Here is a 17,392-nt window from a genome sequence, read left to right on the forward strand (position 1 = left end):
GCCTCAGTCTTCAATGCCAAAACGAGTTGTCGCCAGGATCCCCAGTTCCCAGCAGTGGAAGTTGGGATGGTGGGCTGAGTAAAGCCCCCATAATCCAGGAGGAAATGGTTAGTGACCTTCTATGCCAATTACTTGCTCACAGGTCTGTGGCTCCAGTTGGGATGCACATGAGAGCAATGAGGGAGCTGAGCTGATGAAAGAGCTTGCCAGTCCAGTTTCAGTCATTTATCAGCAGTCCTGGTTAAATGGACAGGTCCCAGCAAGACATTTCAGAATAAACATACAAGGCACCATTCCAAGTGATGACATTTTCCCTTGCTGCCTTCAGCTGAATTGCTCTTGACTGGCCCCAGTGAGGAAGAGGATGGCCAAGCTTCCCAGGCCTGAGCATATAGACCTATAGACCTATATGTCCATGATAAAATCTTTCAGTGGTATGAATACAGTAAGCTACCTAGGTTGTTCATGAGCCTGTTTTAGATGACACTATGTTTCTTCAGTAATTCTACTGTGATGGAACTCTTGGCCAGTATTTTTGGTCCCCACAAGTGAACAGCAAAAGCAGAACAGAAACAGATCTTTCATTACTAAGAGTCAATCTTCTGTTCTTTAGTTACTCAAGTTTAGGGCCACTCCAATTTTGCTTAGCTATTGGCCCCAGCCTGAGAGGTTGAAAGAACAAATGAGACAAGGAACAGGAGTGACCCAGGTGATCTGGGATAATGGCTGAAGCTCTCTTTCTCTTGGGTTTTGTAGGAGGAGAAACTAATTTCTTTAAGTGGAAGCTTCTTCCTCTGCTAAGGTGGTCAGTGTCTGAGGTATCCCCAGAATGCCTCCATCTGCTTTATTTAGGATGGGAATTCTTTTCCACTCAATTTAGTTGCCCAAATCTCAGTATGTAACGTTCACTTCTCTATTTTTCTACCTCCCTCTTACACAATATATGACATGCATAATAAGTATTTCTGGAGCATGAGACAGGGTCATAAAGTGAGACGGATCATGATCTGGAGGTATTTCTCTCTTGCTTCATAAACTGTTGAATATAAGATGATGAATCTATCAATCACTGAATGTACATAGAATTTACAGGAAAAAATGTATGCCCCGATTACATCAAGCTACACTTTGCCTAAATCTCTCTGGAAATACCCACATTCTGTCTAGGAGGTCAGTTGTTGGAGAACTCACACAAAAAGATAGGGAAGTCGATTAAGCAGATTCCAAACACTCCTCAGTATGAGGGGAGGAAGAGATTGAATCCATAATTGGCTTTTTGCAGGAAACACCATTAGGTAGCCTAGGTGTCTGTGTATTCCATCAGCCTTATTGTTCCCTAGGAATGCAAGACTAAATGCTTCAGGGAAGCAGCAAGAGGGACTGTGAATTTTGCATATTGGCTATAGCACAGAAGAGGGAGATTATATGCTGCTTTTGTTCCATAACAAAAATGGGAACAAAAGATAACTTTTACAATTTAAGTAGTATAATGTACTATGGACTGAAATGAAAGCTTTCTGGAATTCCACTGCTGTTACACCTGCTTGTGCCAGACTGTCTGCATGACATTTCTTGCTGATTATGCATGATACAGAGAAGAGGCAGTGGAATAGGAGGTGAATTCACCTAGAACAACCATAATCTACTTGATAAGCTGCTTCTATGCCTTGATCTTAGCTACAATACCTATCTATTCCACTTAGACAATCAGGAATCCACTATGGAAAGATAAGATTATTACCACCAAACACTACTGTGGCTTTGTCAATATTTGACTAAGAACAGACGATGCAAAACTAAAAGAAGGCCAAAGAACTCTGGTCCATAGGAAAGACACCACTGGACAAAGAGGTGATTTTACTGCATGAAGGAGCTTTTGAGTAAGTCCTTGACTGTTCAATATCTTTAAGTGCTTAGATATTTCTGAAGAGTTCAGTCTGAATGAGATATATCCTATATTTATGTCCTACACAAAGCATCTAAAAAGAAAAAAACAAAACCATTAGGATAAGTATTTTTGAAATTATTCTTGATATTTGTAAAAAAAAAGTTATCATTAATAAATAAGATAAAGTAATTAATAAGAACCTAGCATTAGAAAAAATTTAGAATTACAAAGATACAAAAAAACCTGAGCTTTTTCATTTATATCAGAAATTTTTACATAGGCACAGAAGAGGCTTCTGGTCAAAGTTGTGTTTTTCCTTTATTACCTTTGCAATCTGTCATCTAATCTGTTCTTCCTACGGGGGCCCAAGTTTTCTTGATTTTTCTATCTTAATTTTCAAATGCAATTAATTTCATTAAAAAATTTCTAAGAAAATGAATTTTTTATTTTTCAAGTTCTTATTGTCAACCAGTGAAAATTAATTTTAAATATTTGAAGAGCATATAGAAGCCCATACCTGTAACATTCAGTTCTAGATCAGAGCACATCTTCAAATGGCTTTAAATGCATAGAAAAACATGCCTCAAAATTGATTTATGTCACACAGAATGCAGCTTGCATATATGGGCTTTCTTCTTCACCAGAGTTAAAATGCACTTTCTGTTACATATGGAAACATCCAAAGTTAGTAAAGAGATGTGTCCTGTACAAAGTACGTTACAAAATCTTCTTGTTTTGGATATCAGTTTGTAAGATACTCCTGAAAATTTAGATTTATAAAGAATAAAAATTCATGTTCCCCAATCTGCAGGCTATACAAAAGAATCATTATGAATGATTTTGCTATTGATGCTTTTATTGTCTTTGATTTTCTGACTGATCTATTGCAAATGTCTTGTGTCATTTTCTTCCTCCATCACATCATGTTAGGAGTCAGCATAACATAACATGACTGATTCAATTGAAAACTCTAAAAAGATAATGTATGTGAAAAATGTGGTTAAAGACACTATGATTTGGTTTAGAAAACTATTCAGTCAGAATGTCTTCATGTTAGCTTTTTTCCCTCAATGCACATAGAAACTCCACAGTTGATGACAGTAATTTTGCATGCATCGTTCATATTGTAAGCTCATGATTTTACTAAATTAGAAAAGGAAAACCTGAAAAATTGAATTTCTGTGCTAAAATCTGTAACCCTCTTTCTACTGTCTTCTATGTAATATTTATTCTTTGATACAAAATGTCTTATGTATAGGCAAACAGGGAAGAAATATTGTTTCAGCCACTATAACTATTACTATTAAGAAATGTTTAATTAAATGGTTCAGATATTTATGAAACATTCTGTCCATAACTGGTTTGAATTGGGAAAAAGATATTACTGACATAAATGCTTTTTCCCAATAACTTCATAAAGATAGAATATCTTCTAAAACCATGGTACCAGAATTTTGTAGCTGAGGGATTAAAGTGTTTAAAAGCTATATATCAGAATTGTACAGACATTTGTGTCATTGCTGCATTTGCAAATACAGCGACAAAGTTAATTTTTTATGTACTGTGTGTACATGACCACATCCTCATTGTTGAATCACTTGTCAAAAATAAAAATTTGTCCTTGGAACAGAGGCAAAACTGCTAACACCCAAAAGTCTCATTAGCTGCAGAAGCTCAATATTCAATGCCATTGATATTTGTAATTCCCAGTTCCCCTGCTTTTCAGCCTTGTAGCTGTCTGAAGGCTTCAACTCTCTAAGGACAATTTTATTTAAGAGTACATTAAAATCTATGTTTTAATCAAGTTGTCCTGACACCCCCATTTTACACCTAGTGCTTTTGTTGTAACGTGTTTCAATGTTGATGCAAATGCACTGAGAACTGTTCTATGTTCAGTGAGAAGTGCTCTATCCTGTCAGATTATACTTGTGCCACCTGACAGGATACTCTGATTTTCTGTGGGTGGCTATTATGTTTTCTGTGATTTTTACCTCACAGGCCACAAGCATTTTTCATGCCTAATTTATAGGCTAACATAAGCAGTTCCACACCTCAGGACTCCCAATCCTCCCTGAGCATTTAGGCTCACATTTACAAAGTATTTACACTTTTTCATTTTGAGCATTGTAGCTCTGTCTCCAGGAGGAGAATTCATGAGTCTGAGCTAGTTGCTTTTCTTTCCTTAGCAAAATGGAAACACTCACCATCTAGAAATCTTCATTTCCTAGGACTGATTAGTCTGTGTGTGGCAGTACCTACACCAGGAAAGAGTGCCTGACAGATTTTCTTTACCTCTTGCAACTATGAAAATCTGATGCATGGATCTGAGATTTCAGTCCCAGCTGCCTTCCTGGGTGGAGATTCTTGAGGTGGCCTGAGCAGGGAGCTGAACATGCTGCTTCCCTTTGCAGTCACTCCAAATCAGAGGTGTGTTAAATTCCTTTCTCAGAATGGAATTCATTATTTCTTTACCTTCCAGGATAGCATGTGGGGCCATGCTGGGGTTCTTCTTCCAAGTATTCAACTATCAGAGGTTATGGCAATTTTCTGAGATGGAAAAAATAGTGAATTTTGTGATGAGGAAGACATGCCCATGTCTTCTTTATTTTTGTCAGGATTTCAAGCCAGTATGAAGCTACTGTAAAAAGCAAAGTATTTCCTGTCATGTCAGACACTTATCTAAGCTTGGGATGTAGACATCTAGGATTGTTCAGCATCTTACTACTATGTTTTTTCACACAATATAGATATTTAAATTGCACAAAAGTGAAGTGATTTAAGCCTTTTCAGCTACAAACAATTCAATACCAGTTTCAAACACTTCAATACAGTTACTAATACTTTTCTCCAGCATTAAGGAAAGCTGCCTGTACTCAATTTTCTCCCCTTCCAAAACAAGCAAACTAAGTGAAAATGCCATACTGTGTATGGATCTCCTAGTGTCCTGGCCCACAATAACCTTCAAGACACATCAAGAAATTATCTGGAAAAATACCCGACATAAAACAACTCCAAGCCTGGAACTGTGGTGTAAATTTAAGAGTACCATCAATCCCAGTCCAAATGTGCAGGTATGCTCTCAGGTGCCAGTGAATCTGGTCCCTGATTCATTTCTTGCTATGGGCATTGTCCTTGTAAATCTCAGATATTTTTTAGAGTCAGAAGAAAACAAGATAGAAGAGGAACAAAAAGTGACACCAGAGCAACATGAGAGAACAGAATAAATCAGAGCTCCTGCGTCACCAGCCATGCCCTGAAATAAGTGATAAACTTTTTCTGACTGTCTGTCCATGCCTGAGTGATATTACCATGAATTACAGAGCAGCTTGAGGTAAATCATTGGTATTTCTGAGCACACAACAACTTAGATTTAATAATACATAACATGACTAGGAAGTTAAATCTTTTAAAATGTCAAACCTATTTTAGTTTGTGATGGAAGAAGTATTATATACTGGTTTTAAATTATGCCTTATTATCTGAGTGGAAAATCAGTGTGCTAAGAGACTAAAATAATAATGGTTACTTTTTCAGTGCCTTTACATATGGAGCTGTCAAAAATTGGCGCTACAAAAGAGTTGAGCAAATTTAAATATCCTGCTACTTTAGATAAATAGGAATGGAATATGGAGCATTAAAGTAAGAGTATATATATAAACCTGCATTAATATAGAGATCATAATGATCATATTACTGATGCTAATGATTGATGTAATCAAATTTAAAAATTACTTCTAGCAGTTGAAAAAGACTGTATTAATAGCTTTCTATATTACTTGCAGTATGTGGAGTTGTGGCAAACAAATTAATGCCCTGTAGTGAAACCTTGTCTATACAGCAAAGACATTCACTAATTACTCCATTTAAAGACTTACTTGGCATTGCAATAAATCTGGAAATGTGTTGTAGCATTGCAAGAAAGGTGGTAGCAAAAACATTTTAAAACAATCTATTTTATCTATGGGAGGGTATCCTAGCTGAAGAAGAAAAATAAAACTGAAATGCGAATGAATGTTGAAAAGTAGTTTGGAATGAACAGAAGATGATTTACATTAGTTAAAGTACCTGGCTAAGGTGAAAAAAATATTGAAGGAATCAATTACTGTCAAGTATCTTGACCATTGTAAAGCCTGTGAAATCCAATGTTAATTTTTAACCTTGCACCATTTAAATCAATTTATTCTTCTGTGTGCTAACATGAGCCTGACCTTCCAGCTGACATCAGTAAGTTTCAGACACTATAAAATTAATTTACAAGTTTCCATTTGATTGATTCTGTGACATCTTTATGTTGGTTTAAGTATATTGGTGCTACTCAGCCAGTAATAATGCAGTGAGAGGAGAGGATGTAGAAAATGAATAAAGTTTTCTGAGCTCTGAAAAGGTGATTTACTGGTAATCAAGCCATACTTGGTCTAATTCCTCTTATTTTTTCTGCTATTAATGGTCATACTGTAGTAAGAATAGATGGGGAACAGTTAGCATTTCACACATATTTCTTAGGTCTGGTAAATTTGTAAAAGTATGTCTGTGTTTACTTCAGCAGAAAACAGGTAGAAAATGTTCTGTATTAATAAAACCAAGGAAATATCCTTGCAAGGTAAGAATCTAATTAACTATATGTTTTCCTCGAGTCGCTTTGAGGAATGTATTTGGCAGATATAATACACTTTGTCTTCAGAGACATTAGAAAAAATTATTTCTTTAGCTTTTTATAAGCAAGCCTCAAAAAATGGATTTTCATATTAAATAAGTAACCTATTTAACATTATGGCATTCCAGTTTTTACAAAATCAGTTAGTAAACACTTACATTTCTTCAGGTTACAGCATCTGAACCAATACCAGATAAAGGAAATTTCTTAAATGCCTTCCCAGAGTACTGTCATTCAAGATTCTAACAAAATTTCAGAGCAACAAATTGAAAGTGTCACAGGGCTTTAATGGTGGTTAAACACTGGAACAAATTGCCCAGAGAGGTGATGAAATTTCCATCCTTGGAGACATTCAAGTCTATACTAGAAATTTCCTTGAGCAACTTCATCTAATAACATCTGTTTTGACAAAGAAGGATTAGGTGATTTCTGAAGGTTCTTTTCTGTTAAAATTATAGGTTATTTTATGGTTCTGGCATAACCTTAAAGGTCTAGAATAGAAGTACAAAGTACGAGCTACAAGAAATTTTGCAGGACAATGGAGGGATATTGAGAAGAACCACATGACTTGAAAGTTAGAGACAGTCTTGGGAAGACTCTGTGTCATGTTCTGCTGTTTGAGGCAGTCCAGAAAGCCAAATAATAATTTTTTTAAAGCCTTGTGGGCTGTGATTTAGTTAAACTTTAGTTCAGTTTCTATTATTCTTATTATGTGGGTATTATTCTTTTACAGCATTGATCTTTGAAGGACACTTTCTTCTGTTTTAGTGTAAATGGTTGTACGGAATAGCAACACTGATGTATTTATTAGTCACAACTTGCACAAATAAAAATTTATTGACATAGATTCCTGATTATAGTGCTGATATTAGTCTCGTTGCTATATGGCTTGAAATTTCTGTATGTCCTTAGTTATTAAATGCTAGTTAACTTAAATGTAACAGAAAAAAAGATCTTTTTTTGTGGTGCTCAAAAAAAGAATTTCTTAAAATGATAATTTAGTGTATCCTGTAATGGTTCACTGCAAGTTATCACTTGAAGAATGTCAATATAAAGAATATTCAAGAACATAATCTTAGGTTTCATAATCTGTTCATGATACTGCATTCAAACTTACCTTTACTATTTCTAGTATATTATTTTATATGGGAATAAGCACACTTTTCTGTTATTAATATATCTTTTTTTTTGCATCTCTTCCTAACATGTTTTTTTAATTAAGTAACAGAATGGCTTACCATAAGTAATTGATGGATTTAACCCTGTCCTCCCCCTCCCCCCAATCTTTGTCCTTCTCTGCCTTACAGATTTTTTAAAATTTAGTTGCTTTGGTGGATGGATGTCATACACTACACTGTTACACTTGCCATATTGCTAGTAGTCTTTAATAATGACATTATGCTTTGTAAGAAATAGTTTAATGAACAGACTTTAAAATGTAAAAAATGTTTACTTAAACTGAGAAAGGCTTCTTTGAGTTGATTAATCCAAAGTAATGACCTGTGGTACCTGTTCAGTTGGTATTTTAGCTGTTGATATCACAGGGTTTTGAACAATTCAGAGGAACCAATCTGCTGAAGTATGAGCACTGGAGAGATTCCTAAACAAAGTGCTACCCCTAATTTTTTTGTCCTACTAATCATACAATCATAGAATGCCCTGAGTTGTAAGGAACCTATGAGATCATTTGTTCCAACACCTCTGCCATGGGCAGGGACACCTTTCACTAGACCAGGTTGCTCAGAGCCACAACTGACCCTTCCAGGGATGGGGCATCCACAGCTTCTCTGGGCAACCTGTTCCAGTGCTTCCCCAACCTCATAGTAAAAAAATTTCTTCCTAATCTCTAATCTAAAGCTATTCTCTTTAATTCCCCCTTCTCAAGCCATTCTCCCTTGTTCTTTCACTACATGCCCTTGTAAATAGTGTCACCCCATCTTTCTTGTAGGCTCATTTCAGGTACTAGAGTGCCACAATCAGGTCATTCCCAAAGCCTTCTCTTCTCCAGGATGAACAACCCCAATCCTCTCAGCCTTTCCTCATGGGCGAGGTGCTCCATCCCTCTAATCATTCTGGTGGCCCCCTCTGGAATCACTCCATCTGATCAATATCCCTCCAGTGCTGGGGACCCCAGAGCTGAAGGCAGTACTCAAGGAGGGGTCTCACCAGAGCAGTGTAGAGGAGCAGAATGACTTCAATTATTGTATTACTACAGAACATCACTCACTAAGCTGTTCCTGATGGCTTGGAAAGTGATAATATTCTAAGCCTTAAAACCAAAACCAAATGAATAGAATTACTTTTACTTCTTAAAAACAGCCAGTCTTTTCTTATGCTTTCAAGTTAATTAAAAAGACTGGGTAATCACAAAGAAGGAAAGAACTTCTGTCCTTCTGTCTTTAACAGTTCCAACTTCTTAGTAAATTATTGAAGAATAAAACCACTTTTCTTGTTTCTCTTCGCCTTTAACATCTTTTCACAGACATAGAAGGAAGCTGTCTCTGTTCCAAGTGCCAGATAGGCAAAAGGAACTCGGTCCAATTTCTCAACCAGATCATCTATTCTATTGAAATTCCTAGAGGAATTGGAAGGAAAACTGAGCCTGCAGACTTGTAAGAAAAATAGCTTCTTCCAGGGGGCAAGATCAGTTGTTCTGCACATTGGCTGAAGATTTCAATGCCTTGTGTGGGTTCAGTAATTTCACAGAAATTTTTGAAAGAAAGAGATTCCTGGATCTGAGTGATGGCCCCCTGGAATTACTGAACATATCACTACGGTTTCAAACAGCATATTTTTAGGAACTTTCCTGGCAAGACAACCTTTAACCTTCATCAGTGCAGGCCTTATGAATTTCTATCACAGGTTTTTCATCTCTAATGAGGTTGAACACTTTCAATATTGAGAAAACTGACCTGTGAAACACTGTGAATTTTACAGTGTTTGAAGCATTATAGAATGGTTATTTTTGCATAAAGGAGGAGGATGTTGAGGTAATCATCTGTTCAGCTCTATTAAGCTTCTATTTCCATGCACCTTAGCTTACCAAAGACTTTGTTGCTAAAAATACAGCTAATGCCAATCACCATGGTTTCATGGAAAAGAGGTCTTTTCAAATAGAAGTGCTACCTTTTCTAAAACAAAAATATTAGTTTCATTTAATAAAGGCTGCTAGGATCATAGTGCATGCTTCAATTGTTTATCACATGGTATTTTGATTTGAGACCCTGCATTATAAAGAATTATAAAGAATGCATTATAAAGAATGAGCTACATATCAAACAGAAAAATTACTCTGAGACCTCATAAAGTAAACATTCTCTAGTGGTACATATTTCTAGCAGATATTCCTTGGTTTGCTTCAGTTTAAAATCTGTATCAACAGTCTCGTTGGGCCACAAAAATAAAACAAAAGCTAGAGGAGAAGTCTCACAAGTTAGAAAGTTCAATGTCCTAAAGACAAAAACTCAATTTATGAACACTCTATTAACAATGAATTAAAGAGGAAATTGAGACATGACTTGACTGATAGTTATATATACCTGCAGTTATGAGAAAAAGCTGAGAGGTGCTTTTAAGCCTTGAAGAAAACCAATAATAAGATTCAGTGAATAAATACAGAAGTTAGGCAGATTCAGTGAATGAATACAGAAGTTAGATTTAGCATTGGAGGTAAATACTCTGGGGTAATCAAAGATTAGAACATCTACTATGAGAAAATCTGTAAGGCCACTTGCATAACTGGTGTGACAAGAAGCACAGTGGCACATTATGGCCTTGAAATCTGCACAGGTGTAGATTTTCTGATGAAAAACTACATAAAAATTGGTATTTTTGGAATATATTGCATGTGGCATACTGCTTATTGCATATAAATCTACAGTGAATTTCTTAATAGCTATATTTATTTGAGATTAAAGAGAGACAGTAACATAGTGTCCTAGGGTTGACTACACATACCAAATGTCCTATCTGTAATAATTACAAATTTCTTAAACATTCTCCCTCCACTTTCTTCCAGGTGCTCTGTACCAGTAATGCCACCATTTTGGTGCCTCAGGTTATGTAATGTTTTCTGACTTGATTTCTGAGATTATGTAGCTTTGCTACATTAGATGATTTGTGTTGCAGTTGTCAAGGACTGGGACATACCATAGAAGTTCAATTCTTTTCTGAATAGTGAGAGGTCTGATGCAAGCCATGGATATGGCCTTGCCTGCCACTCCTAAAAGGGGCACTTTTAGGCCACTGCCTTCAAAGTATCAATTAAAGTGGCATAGTCACTCTATTGTGCCTCATCTCTCTCGAGGGGGTTTGTTTCCCAGTTAAATCTCCTGGCAAGTATATCCATGCCTTAGATTGAATAGCATGTGAGACACACCCTCAGACTTTCCTGAATCTCTCCCCAGAATACATTATGGTGGACAAGCTATTTTTAATTTATGGCATTTTCATTAACTAGCATTGATCCCAGAGGAGAATAAATCATTTAAGAAGATCCTCTTCTGATCACACAGATAATTTTGTCAATTTTCTGATCCTCTCCAGAATCAAGACACCTCTTCTGAGTATGTCCTTTGAACTCCTTGGTATATGACTGTATTGGTTTTAATTTAAGGGGTGTCCTCTGCCAGAATTTCTTTGGGTTTTCATTTGTTTTTGAAAACTTATCAGGTTTCTGAATATTCTGCTTTATATTCTACATTTATATTCTACATACATACATAATGTAATCTACATTTAAAATACACAACAGAAAGCACATGGCATTTCCAAAACTGGAAATGGACATCCCTATGTAAGTTTTTCTTCTGTGCATACTACATGCAATGACATAGGGTGCATTGTAGCTCAGTGTGTCCTCTAAACTTTGAAGGATTTCTTGCCTTCTTTATTTGTCAAAAGCCAAAAGCAAACAACACTGTAGAATAAAACTCTATTATTTGTACCTGTAATCCACTTACGAGGAAAGACAAAATAATTACCTAAAGAGTATCTCTAGAAAAACAAACTAACAAATAAACAAATAAAACCAACCAAAAAACCTCAGAAGAAACAGTACCTCCAAAGTTTATAAAATTGAAAATGAAAACACAGAGACATATTTGGATGCTCAGGAGAATGGCAATTATCAGTACAAATTTCATATCAGAATTTTTAACTAGGGAATTTTATGAAGATACTGCTCTGCACTTTGCTGATAATTTTGTATCTACTTACATTGCACAGCATATGCAAAAACACAGGGACAAACTGCTGTTTCAGTACATATAATTAATGTGTATGAAAAGGATGTTTCTGCAAGCTCAGTGTTTGAATGATTCTCTTGGAGGCTGCCAGAGAAGGAGCTGGAATTGAGAAACTGTCTGTAAGGGCTCTTGGACTGGTATGTCAGATTCATGAGATTTGTAGAAAAATGTATTGCAAAGAGATGTTCATTTGGATCTAAATTTACAGTGAAAAGAAGCATTGAGATTGCCTGCTTTTATAAAGGACTGTTTTCACAGAGACAGCGTTAGTTTTTTTGAAGATGGTAACTTTCTTTGGGGATTAAAAACAGTAATTGCTGATGTATTTCCTGTTTCCTCAGTGTTTCCTAACTAGTGGAAAAGCAATTTTCCTTCTCATATATTCTAAATCCATGCCCTGCATGGACACATTGCAAGGTGGTGTTGTTTTTACAAAAGTGCAGTATTTGCAAAGTTTGGCAGGAAGCATTGCATTTGGGAAAGCTGAGCACCTCTCTGCTGTGCTGATCAGAAAACAATCTGCCCTTCTCCACATCCTCCCTGACCTGCTGCAAGTCTGACTGCCTTGTGCTAGGTTTTATGACTGGAGCCTTGGACAAACACCACAGGTCCCTCTTTCCGAACTGAGTGCAGCCAGAACCTCGAGGGTGTAGGTAGGGAATGAACATCAGGCCCCAGCACTTCTTCACTGGCCATTCCAACCTGTGCAATGCAGCTCCTGTACAAGGGCTGATGTGCCTTGAGTGTGTAACCATGAAACCACAGAAGAAGGTTCTGTGGTGAGCTGCAAACATCCATGAAAAACACATAAACATCCATGACTTAATCATAAAACATTTTTCCAGACAAATTATATTTGCTACAGAACTGTAAATGCTTTTTTATACAAATGAGAGTAGAGTACAGTTGGAATACCATATGGAAATATTTTATTGACTTGGAAGCATTTCAGTGTAATTCTCTCCTGGATGTGATATTGCAGTTCAGGTCCATGTTTAGTACCCTCAGAGGGTTTGATTATGCAGGAGGACAAGCATTTTCTCATCCTGATTCTTTTTAATAGAAGTTAAGGGTACTTCTACTACCAAGTGATTTAGAAACACTCAAGATCTCCTAATATTGGCTTACTGTATATGGCATTCAATCTTATAGCCATAGAGTTGAGTATTCTAAAATGCACAACTCTCTTCCCAGTGTTTGCTAGATACACCAGAAAGATAAGCACCATATAGAGGGAGTATCTTTTTAGATAAAAATTGTAATAACACAGAGAGAAATAAAGTCCCTTAATAGATGTAGGTTGGAAATTAAAATAAAGTCATTAAACCATAGAGGGCATGGTGCAATTAAGTAGGATTTGATGTAGTAAAAGAAGTAACACATTTTTAGATGAAACCTTCATCTTTATAAAACTTATTATAATCTATAGGTACTTACAATGACAAGAATTGAAGTCAGTGACCCAGAAACCTCCTTGTCTGAGTTCTTTTCAGTCCCATGGAAATTTCTAAAACATTCTCAAGTCAAGATAGTCTTTATGTGTTTCAAGTGATGCTGCTTATGTCAATGAAGAACAATCAATTTTCATTACAAGAATATTTTGAATAATTGCACCTTTATTCAAATCTGTATGCCATTTCTTTTTTGTTCCTTCTGTTTTATGCAGTCTACAAAAATTTGGTCAAAAATGCTTGTGATGTTTCAGCTCATGCTTAAAGGCATTTGAAGTGTTGAGGATCATAATTACCTTGTAGTGGTATGATTATATTTTTCTAATTTTGTTGACTTAATATGGCATATTGCATGCAAACAATATCCATTTTACACATTTAAATCAGTTATTCAAAATAGATTTTATTTTCATATAATAAAATGAAAGCAGTGAATATTTTATAGCCTGGCAATCATAAATCAAGCATTTTGCTATGAATTTCTGTAACTAAATAATACAAGTCTGATTAATTGCAGTACAAACCAGATGACCTCCTTATGCTGAGTAATTTGGCTTTAGGTGTACTAAAGCAACTGCTTCTTTTGGCTTTTATTGTTCTACTTTCTCCTTTTCACGTTTTGTTTCAGAAGGAATATGATAGTGAAGAAAATGCATAACATAAAAAAAAACTGTAGCAAAAGAAGTCCCAAGTGTAGGAAGGAGTTATAGAGCAAAATCAAAAATAGACGCCAGCAGTGTAAGAAAAGGGTCTTTATTTGTCTACAGTAACATTCTGGCTGAAGTGTTCCCTTAGGCTGTGTAGGAGTCTTGAACCTTGATTTTCAGTGTACAGATGCTTAGTCTTTACTAGCAACTGTTCTCATTAGATCGAGGCTATTGTGTAAAACAGTCAAACAGTTATGGATTTGGAAAATGCCAGGCCTTCTGACAAAGTGTGCAATTCTTTCTTTCAAAAAGGATGTGGCAGGGATTTGCTCTTGTGCCCACTACATGAATATTTTTTAAATTACTGGCTGTTTTGCGGTGGAGTATTTTGTTTTATCCCATGAAAACTTAAAGAAAAAATATATTGCTGCATAGTTAGCATGTAATGAATATCAATTCTGGGTATCCTGAAATATAAGCTGTAGAGGTGTAAGCGTTTGAATGAAAGGCTATCTCCAAGGGAACTGCTCTGCAAAACATCCAGAATAATTTTTCAAAACTTTAGGCAATGTAATGTGGGTTTGTACATATATAAAACACATATTTAAAACAGAGGCAGGTCTAAAACTCCATTTATCGCTTGTCCATTATCATGGGGGAAAATTTCTCTTTAGAAAACTGACTGCAAAAGATGAAAGGTAAATAAGAATAATGACAGCCATATGGACACCTCACAATATTTTAGATATGGACACTTTCTCAGGCCATCTCCCTAAATTTCTCTTTGAAAAGTTGCACTGGCTAACAGGGAAATGACAGAAGAAATTACTGATGGATAAAAAAGATTGACTCTGTTCTCTGTAAGCTCTTATCTTTCAAAATAATTTTTCATGATGCTAAAGAATGAAAACAATATAATTGAAGGTTACAAGGAAATTGGAAAACTAATAGAAGTAAGTAAAGTATTATAAAAATACTGAAAATATAAATAAAATAGTTTTGAAGATAACATTCCTAAAATAAATTCTAAAATTAGAGGAATATGTGAAGCAAAATACAATCATCTCTAAAGCAGAAAGAAAAAATACTAGCTATAAATAATCTGAAATTTTAGGTATTTCAAATATAGAAATTTAATATGCGGTTGCTCAGGAATCCATCTTTTTCATTGAAAATTATTTTTTTCTGGAAACACTCTTACAGGAAATTCTCCTATCATGAAGCATAACAATGTCTGAGGTTGCCTGAAAGCTACCACAGGAAGAAGGATCTTTTGATGTGGGGAAACATAGACATGACTCTTTTATAGTATGGAATGTTTTCTGAGGAAAGCATTTTACTTCCCAGCATTAACAAGTGTGCTACTTTTGATTAAGACAGAAAAGAATAGTTTTCAAATCCACTGTTTTTCCTGATAAAGGAGCTTATTTCCTTTGCCACAGGCTAACAGGCACTGATCATAAATTGCAGGACTCGGTGATCTTGCAAGGAGACATGGCTGCATGACTCAGCTCCTACTTCTAGCTCTTGCTACATAGGAAAGAGGCCTGAAGCTCTCTTTGGATGACAAATATTCAGTAATTCTTTCAGCATGATGCCACCACAAATACCAACAGCCTGAAAGACTGAAATGGGACTTTATTGAGACATAACGTTGAAGTATTACAAAAACATATCTTTCCTTGATTGGCAGCTTGGTTTCAGATTCATGACAAGGAGCTACTGAAACCAAAGATCTGCTGAAGGAATTTGTTGATTTTAACTCATAGAACTTCACGGATGTGGCTTAATAAAGGGACTATGCTTTTTCTTCTTGTCTGGGATCATGACAGCTGCTCATTTTCTTTCAATCATGACAGCAAAGAGAGAAACTCTAAAATTCTATCATTTCTTTTGGGAAAAGCTGTAGTTTTAATGCCTATTTCCTCTGATTATGAATCAGTGAAGACAATGAAAAAATTGGAGTATACGAATTTTAGAGTGTGATTTAAAAGAATAATGGACAAATGAAATATTGAAATTTTTACAGTCATTTGGCTAACAGTAGTTTTGTTAAAAAATGGTGTCCTTCTATTCCTGAAACAGTGCTTACTTATACAACATATGAGTCAAAAGAAACATATTTATGCTTATACATAACAGTAAAACGCATACTAGAAGTTTGACCATCATTTTTATTATTGCTACAGCTTTTAATTGTGGCTCGATCAACTTTGGCCTCAGAATTGAACTGAAATACTTTTGATTTATCTCTAACTGCAGTGATAACTAATACACCCAAATGTAGCTGCACATTTTATTTGATTTTTGTTTCTTCTACCTACATTTAATGTCTTCTGCTTTTTCAATTTAGAGAATCTGCTGGTTTTTCATCTGCCTTCTACCTCTCTTATTCACATATTGTTGAGCAGGATTAATTTAAAATGCAGAAAGGAGTATTCTTCCCAGAATTTTGACTCCATTTTGCAATTTACAATCACCTGCAACTTACAATCATCTTTTGTGACCTGTGACCATCTCCTTTTTGGTCTTGTGTACCTACTGGGTGCTTTAGTTGCATGCAGCTCTACATTAACAGTGACAACCTGCATGTTCAGGATGGCATTTCTCCTCTAGGCTGCCAGGGATTTATGGGAAAGAAATTATAGGTCTCCTGCCTTTGGCACATGTGTTTCTTGTTTGCTCATGGAAAAATGTTCTGAAGCAATCCAACATGGCCAGAATAATTTCCTATTTGATTTAATTTGTCTGTGGCTTAGCTGACATTAGCTCTGTTACCACTTTGCTCTTCTGATTTTACAGAGAGAAATTCTTGCCCACATTCCTTCAACTTCTTTGCATTTCTTTCCCATGGTGATCCTTTCAGAAGCTGAAGTAGTAATCAATTGTATGTAAGAGCATAATCTACTGTAAGTAGCAGCAAAATTTTCTCTTCACACCTAGACCATGAGTCAGATTGTTTCTCTTGTGTAATCTCCTCTCTGTCTGCCTCAGAGCAGGTACTGAATTACTTTATGTTCAGAGTTGACTCATCCTCCTGTGCCCTCCATGGACCTGCTTCTATGGGCAGATGTGACAATTGCAGCACTTCAGGCTTCTGAGCTTTCTGTCTGATCCCATATAAACAATTTAGCTAACTGTCACACACAGCTTATCTTCAGTTTAGTTTGTGGGAAACCTTTTTGACTGTCATGTTTGGAGACCTGGCAAAAACTAGAGCAAGAGCTGTTCCTTCTAGTTGCACTCATAAAACTGGTCAGTGTATTTCTGTATTTCCTGGAGCTTTCTGTCAAACCTGTAAAGCTGTTCATGGTGATGGATTCTGCCTCCTGTTCCACAGATCCTTCTGTGTTTTAGTAAAGTCATAACCCATAACCCTAATCCTAAATGACATTGCTAAGTAGTCTTGACTTCACCCCATACCACTGAATTCTCAATAGCATTTGATTTTTTTGCTCAGTATACTCAGCAATGGCTTCCTTGCAGTTAAAGGCTTTTTTTCCGGC

This window comes from Haemorhous mexicanus, chromosome 4 (assembly GCF_027477595.1).
Source record: "Haemorhous mexicanus isolate bHaeMex1 chromosome 4, bHaeMex1.pri, whole genome shotgun sequence".
In the NCBI taxonomy this organism is placed as follows: domain Eukaryota; kingdom Metazoa; phylum Chordata; class Aves; order Passeriformes; family Fringillidae; genus Haemorhous; species Haemorhous mexicanus.